Source organism: Chanodichthys erythropterus, chromosome 18, assembly GCF_024489055.1.
Source record: "Chanodichthys erythropterus isolate Z2021 chromosome 18, ASM2448905v1, whole genome shotgun sequence".
NCBI classification, from domain to species: domain Eukaryota; kingdom Metazoa; phylum Chordata; class Actinopteri; order Cypriniformes; family Xenocyprididae; genus Chanodichthys; species Chanodichthys erythropterus.
The window spans coordinates 3,915,779-3,921,911 of record NC_090238.1 but is presented as its reverse complement, the minus strand read 5'-3'; the positions used below and the strand labels follow the sequence as shown (position 1 = coordinate 3,921,911).

The following is a 6,133-nucleotide window of genomic DNA, read 5'->3' as shown; positions in this document are numbered from 1 at the left end:
CTTCCCTGCAGGATGAAGATGAGAATGAATCACTTCATATCATAATGAAGCAGCATCCTGCAGATGTCATAAACTGACATTGTTTGTTGTTTTATAATTCATGCAAATATATTAAAGTCACTGAATTGAGTGTGCACTGCATTCAGCACTATGGACGGCATTCACACTCACAGATGAACCAGAATATCACAATGAAAAACACTCCACTTTTTTTTTTTTTTTGAAAATAGGCTCATTTTCCAACTCCCCTAGAGTTAAACAGTTGAGTTTTACCGTTTTCGAAACCATTCAGTCGATCTTCGGGTCCACTTTTAGCATAGCTTAGCATAGTTCATTGAATCTGATTAGACCGTTAGCATCTTGCTCAAAAATGACCAAAGAGATTCAATATTTTTCCTATTTAAAACTTGACTCTTCTGTAGTTACATCATGTACTAAGACCGACGGAAAATGAAAAGTTGTGATTTTCTTGGCTGATATGGCTAGGAACTATACTCTCTTTCTGGCGTAATAATCAAGGAACTTTGCTGCCGTACCATGAGTGCAGCAGGCGTAATGATATTACGCACTGCCTGTGACCACCTGTTTGCACAGGGAGCGTACCTTGCAACCATGAAGACATTTGTGAGAGACGCTGCTTAATATCATTGCAAAAATTTAGGACTCCTAAAATTAGGACTGACACGCCCATTATTTTTAAGAGTTTCTCCTAAATCGGCAAGTTAGGAACAACTTTTATAAGACCCCTGATCACTGATTCTTTTGACATCAGACAAAACATGTGCCACAACTTTCTTTAATGTATAAAAAGGATGACATTAGATTATCTAAACAACCTTATAAATATTCAAAAATATATACAACTTAAAGCGTATCGTTTAATGTAAGCAAGTTTAAAGTAACACTATTATGTCTTAACAGAAGAAAGTTAATTTCACAAATGTTATAAGGTTTCACAGCTGTGTCCTTAATTTTGTCTAAACCATAAGATATGTGAACATTATGTTTTGATAGTGTGTTTAGAAGGCCAGCGCTCTGACCTAACCCTCAGTCTGGGCCGGGTCTAAAGAGGGGGATAGGAGGGCAATACGCAACTATTACAAAAGGGGCAAACATACAACCCCATTTCCAGAAAAGCTGGGACATTTTGTAAAATGCAATAAAATCAAGAATCTGATTTATTAATACTCTTGTACCTTTATTTACCTGACAAATGTACAAAGAAAAGATTTCCAATCTTTTCAGTGAACAATTTAATTGTATTTTATAAATAAATAGATTCAACAAGTTGCTCAAAAAACATTCCTCAGAGATTTTGGTACATATTGACATGATAGCATCACGCAGTTGCTGCAGGTTTGTCCATGATACAAATCTCCTGTTCCACGAACTTCCACCACATCCCAGAGCTGCTCTATTGGATTAAGATTTGGACATTTTGGAGGCCACCCTGTTTAAAAAAACAGCATATGCTGACTAGGTGTTTTGAAGTATGACAACTGATTTCAGCTGATTTATGCTGGTCCTTTGCAAAGCTCCCCCTACAGGTTCCTTCAGTGAATCACACTGTTGTAAACACTCCAAGCGCAGCTCTGGACTACAATGACTACTACACTCACCAGCGCAGTAGTTTTGTAAATACAATACAAGAAATCTTGATGGAGGTGGGTAATTTTCGAAATTGTCTTATAAAGTCATAATATAAACATTGTTTTTGAATTACCGTAACGCATTTTGTCACTCTCGCGTGAACGTGAACATGAGGCGAGATTGTGTCGGGTCGGCGCAGCTCAACTTGCAGGTGCTGTTTTCTGGCGTAGACGTGCCAGAGGGGGTTAGTGCTCGCCTCAAACACACCACTACAAGTCAATTAACCATTGTAAGGACTTAGAAAACTATTTATGAAGGTAAAAAAAGTTACTTAGTTCTGCTTAAATTGGCCATGAGCTGGTTTAAGTTGGTCAAGTGCTGGTCCTAAGCTGGTGCTAATCAACTAGCTCCATCTCAGGACCAGTTTAATCCAGCTCATGACCAACTAAGGACCAGCATAAACCAGCTCAAACCAGCTGCCATGTTTCAAAATATACATTTTTTCATCAGGGCATTTGAGTGTAGTGAACTCATTGTCATGTTCTGGAAAACAAGTTTGAGATGATTTGAGATTTGTGACATGGCACGTTATCCTGCTGTAAGGTAAGATGGGTACATTGTGGTTATAAAGAGATGGTCAGCAACAATACTCAGATAGCCTGTGGTGTTTAAACAGTGCTCTATTGGTACTAAAGGCCTCAAAGTGTGCCAATAAAATATCATATCACACCATTACACCACCAGCAGCCTGAACCGTTGATACAAGGCAGGATGAATTCATGATTTGTGAAATTCTGACTCTAACATATGAATTTTGCAGCAGAAATCCAGACTCATCAGACCAGGCAACGTTTCTGAAATCTTGCATTTTCCAGTAGTACTGCTGTAGCACCAATTTGTTGTTCTTGTGTGTCTTCTGCTGCTGTATCCCATCTGCTTCAAGGTTTTTACGTGTTGTGTGTTCAGTGATGCTCTTCTGCAGACTTCGATTGTAATGAGTGGATATTTGAGTTATTGTTGCCTTTCTATTAGCTCAAACCTTAAGTTACATAATGCATTCTGATCGCAGAGCCAGTGCAAGACAAGCAGTTTTTGTGGTTAAAAAGTATATAATTTTTTTTTTGTTTTTTTAGAAAATGACCAAATGTTTTGCTATATAAGACCCTTATTCCTCATCTGGGATCGTGTAGAGCTCTTTGAAGCTGCACTGAAATAGACATAGGTCCTGGAAAAATCCTGGAATGTTTTCCTTAAAAACCTTAATTTCTTTTCGACTGAAAAAAGAAAGACATGAACATCTTGGATGACATGGGGGTGAGTAAATTATCAGGAAATTTTCATTTAGAAGTGAACTAATCCTTTAAAGGACATCAGGTCTAAAGTGAAGAGAACAAAGACACGGGTCTTTAGGAAGTTTTATTCTTCCACATTCTGCACAATTCCCATTCTTTTCTCCTCTTATCACTATTAAAGCAGTGAAGACTTGCATTGTTTCTCTTGTTGCTCATCATCTGAAATTACAACCAAAAGCCGCACAATGTGGCATTGTATATTATATTCAGAGTTGTGTTGCGGTAAAAATAGCAACAAGGTAGTGTCAGTAGCTCACCGAGTGCAACCATTTGACATAATCAATGTAGAACGCACTGTACACATAAACAAAATGCCGCCCCCCATTGTCCAAAATATGTCATGGATTTTTTTTAAAAATGTAAATCTTTCATGGGTTTTCTACTACATATTTCAGTAAGATACATCATTTACGTTATATTAAGCCACACAAGTTTTAATACCTGGGGTTCCCTTTAAAGTGCTTGAACCCCAATAATTGCTGCTCACAGCTCTATTTATTATTATTTGTATTATTTATTGATTTATTCCTTCTAATTCTTGAACACATGGGCTTGTATGAATATTAAAAAAATAGTGCCAACCCTACTGCAAACTTTCTATAAAAAAGTTAATATGAACTTGTATTCCTTATCATACATTAAGCTAAAGAATGTTAGTCAGGAAAAGATAAATGAATAGCCAGAGACCAGCTTGATCTGATCCATATTACTGCGACCTCCAGTCCAAATGCAGTCTTACATTGACCACAAACCAGTAATGATTACCCTTTTTAAATGTTGAAGTTTGTTACTTTGTCCTGTTTATACATTTGAAATCAACTTAAAGAGATCTAAGTCATAGCCTGCATTTCTCCACTATGGCAAAGGAAAACGACAGGCCATCTGACGAGCTAAAACTGAAGACTGAAGTAGGGCTGCTGGGAGGAGTGTGTCTCATTGCAGGGGTCATGGTTGGTTCTGGAATCTTCATGTCTCCTCAGTATGTGCTGCTTTACATTGGGAGTCCAGGTGCTAGTCTGTTAATATGGGCTGCTAGTGGATTGTTGGCCATGCTGGCTTCTTTGTGCTACGCTGAATTAGGAACTGTTATTCGTGAGTCTGGAGGAGAGTATATTTACATCTTGCGCACTTCAGGCAATATCATGGCATTCATATGTGCCTTCACCAGTAACTTTGTGATGAGACCAGCTAGCATAATTGCCGGGGCACTCATCTTTGCCCAAAATGCCCTTGCACCTTTCTATGATGATTGCCTACCACCGAATGGAGCAGTGAAATGTTTGGCAGCCCTAGTGATTATGGTATTGACAGTTGTGAACTGCTTGAACGTGCGCTCCTCCATCAAGGTCACGGTGTTATTCATGGCTATGAAGGTGCTGGCACTTATAATAATTATGATTGGGGGAGTTGTGCTACTTATTCAAGGGGACACCTCCAACAGCCTCCAAAACTCCTTTGACGGGACCAAACTGAGCATCAGACCCATAGGAATAGCATTCTACCAGTGTTTGTGGTCCTATGATGGCTGGAACACTTTAAACCACGTTACTGAAGAGATCAATCATCCTGAGGTAATTATTCCCTCAATGTTTGTCACACTGACAAGAGCAAGTAAGCTGACTTTTTAGTTTTGCACACAAAGTGTCAAAAAAGAAAGACATATAAATAGCTCATATTTAAAATGTATAAAAATTTGTAACAAAAAATATACAGTGCATTTTACAAATCAAGGGATAAGATGCAGCATCATGCTGTGAAACTAGAATTAATTTTACTATGGATCTGTAAGTGCATGTATGTGGTAATATTTATAAAAGATTTTTATGACTAGTGACTAAAAAATTTTTTTTACATGACTCTGAATATGAACAGAGCCTGTGTGAACAGGCCTTTAGTCAGTGGATGTATATCATAAGCAGGGTGCATTATTTAAAAAAGTTGTTTGGGAAATATGTGATCAGAAAAAGTTAAACCCTCTCATACTGTATAGCTCCTGTATAGTTTTTAGTTCCTGTTTCCTGTGCTTACATTGCTTTCTTGTTAATTTCCATAGATACCGTGGTTAATCTCCATGTCAACTAATCAACTGCACTCTTCTATCATAAGCCCCTCGTTAGCCAGTACATATATACCCTCAGTAATCCTGGTGATAACTGGTTCCTAGTGGTTGTGTGATATGTAATATAAGTTTAACATCGTAATGCATTTTTGTTGTGACAATTATAGAGCATAAAACATCCGGTAACACTTTAGAATACTGATCCTTCATTAATGAATAAATACACAGGAACAAATGAGTAATGCATTATTAACACTCTAGTAACTACTATTAACTAATAATAAACTCTGATGAATGAATTAGTAAGTAATAGTGCTCAGTTGAAGGTAGTTCACTATTAGCTAATCAGTAACTACTATTTTTTTCATACCTCCCAGAGAACTACTAAGAACTACTATATGCATGTTCATAATTAACATGAATGATGCATAATGTATAATTAATTCAAAATTAAAGGTCATAATAACCCACTAGTAATGACTGAAGTATTACCAAATCCTTCGGAAGGAATTATAATTATTTGGATCAGTATTCTAAAGTGAAAAGCACAGGGGCGCCGCTAAGGGGGGAAAAGTTAGGACGATTCTAAGGGCCCACGCACTTTTGGGGCCCCCAGAGATCGGTTTTATTAGTAGTAACAGCCAGTGCTCGAAGTGGGCCGGTGCGCAGCACTTCTCGCGCACCGGCAGTTCTCACATGTTGCCGGTACTCTGAACGCCCACACCGAAACGTAGAATAATCAGGCTATTAATTAATTGTATATTTGCGCGTTCTGAGCTTTTATAAGCTGTACGAACTGAACAGATCAATTGTCTGTGCAATATGACTGTAACTGAAACCCAATTGTTTAACTTTTTCATGAGTGGTGTGCAAATCAGTGTAGGCACGTTCACCAGCACGCTCCAAAAGTGTTAAGATTTGCACGAGCCGTTCCTCTGCGACGCTGATGATAAAATGTGCAACCCATTTGGATTCTATTGAGGATTGTAAAACGCTACGGAGAAAGTCGAACACGATCTAAAACAGTCACTAAAATGACTGATGAAAAGAGGGGAAAATATCATCCTGCAAGAATTTATCTAGAATCTACTAGAATTATCTACTAGAATTTATCACGTTCTATTGTATTTAT

The 6,133-nt window shown here is 37.8% G+C and overlaps 1 pseudogene; it reads left to right on the top strand.

Annotated features, from left to right (window-relative positions):
- The first annotated feature begins 3,799 nt into the window (after positions 1 to 3,799).
- Positions 3,800 to 5,129, top strand: LOC137007134 (b(0,+)-type amino acid transporter 1 pseudogene; annotated as a pseudogene).
- Positions 5,130 to 6,133: the final 1,004 nt, after the last annotated feature.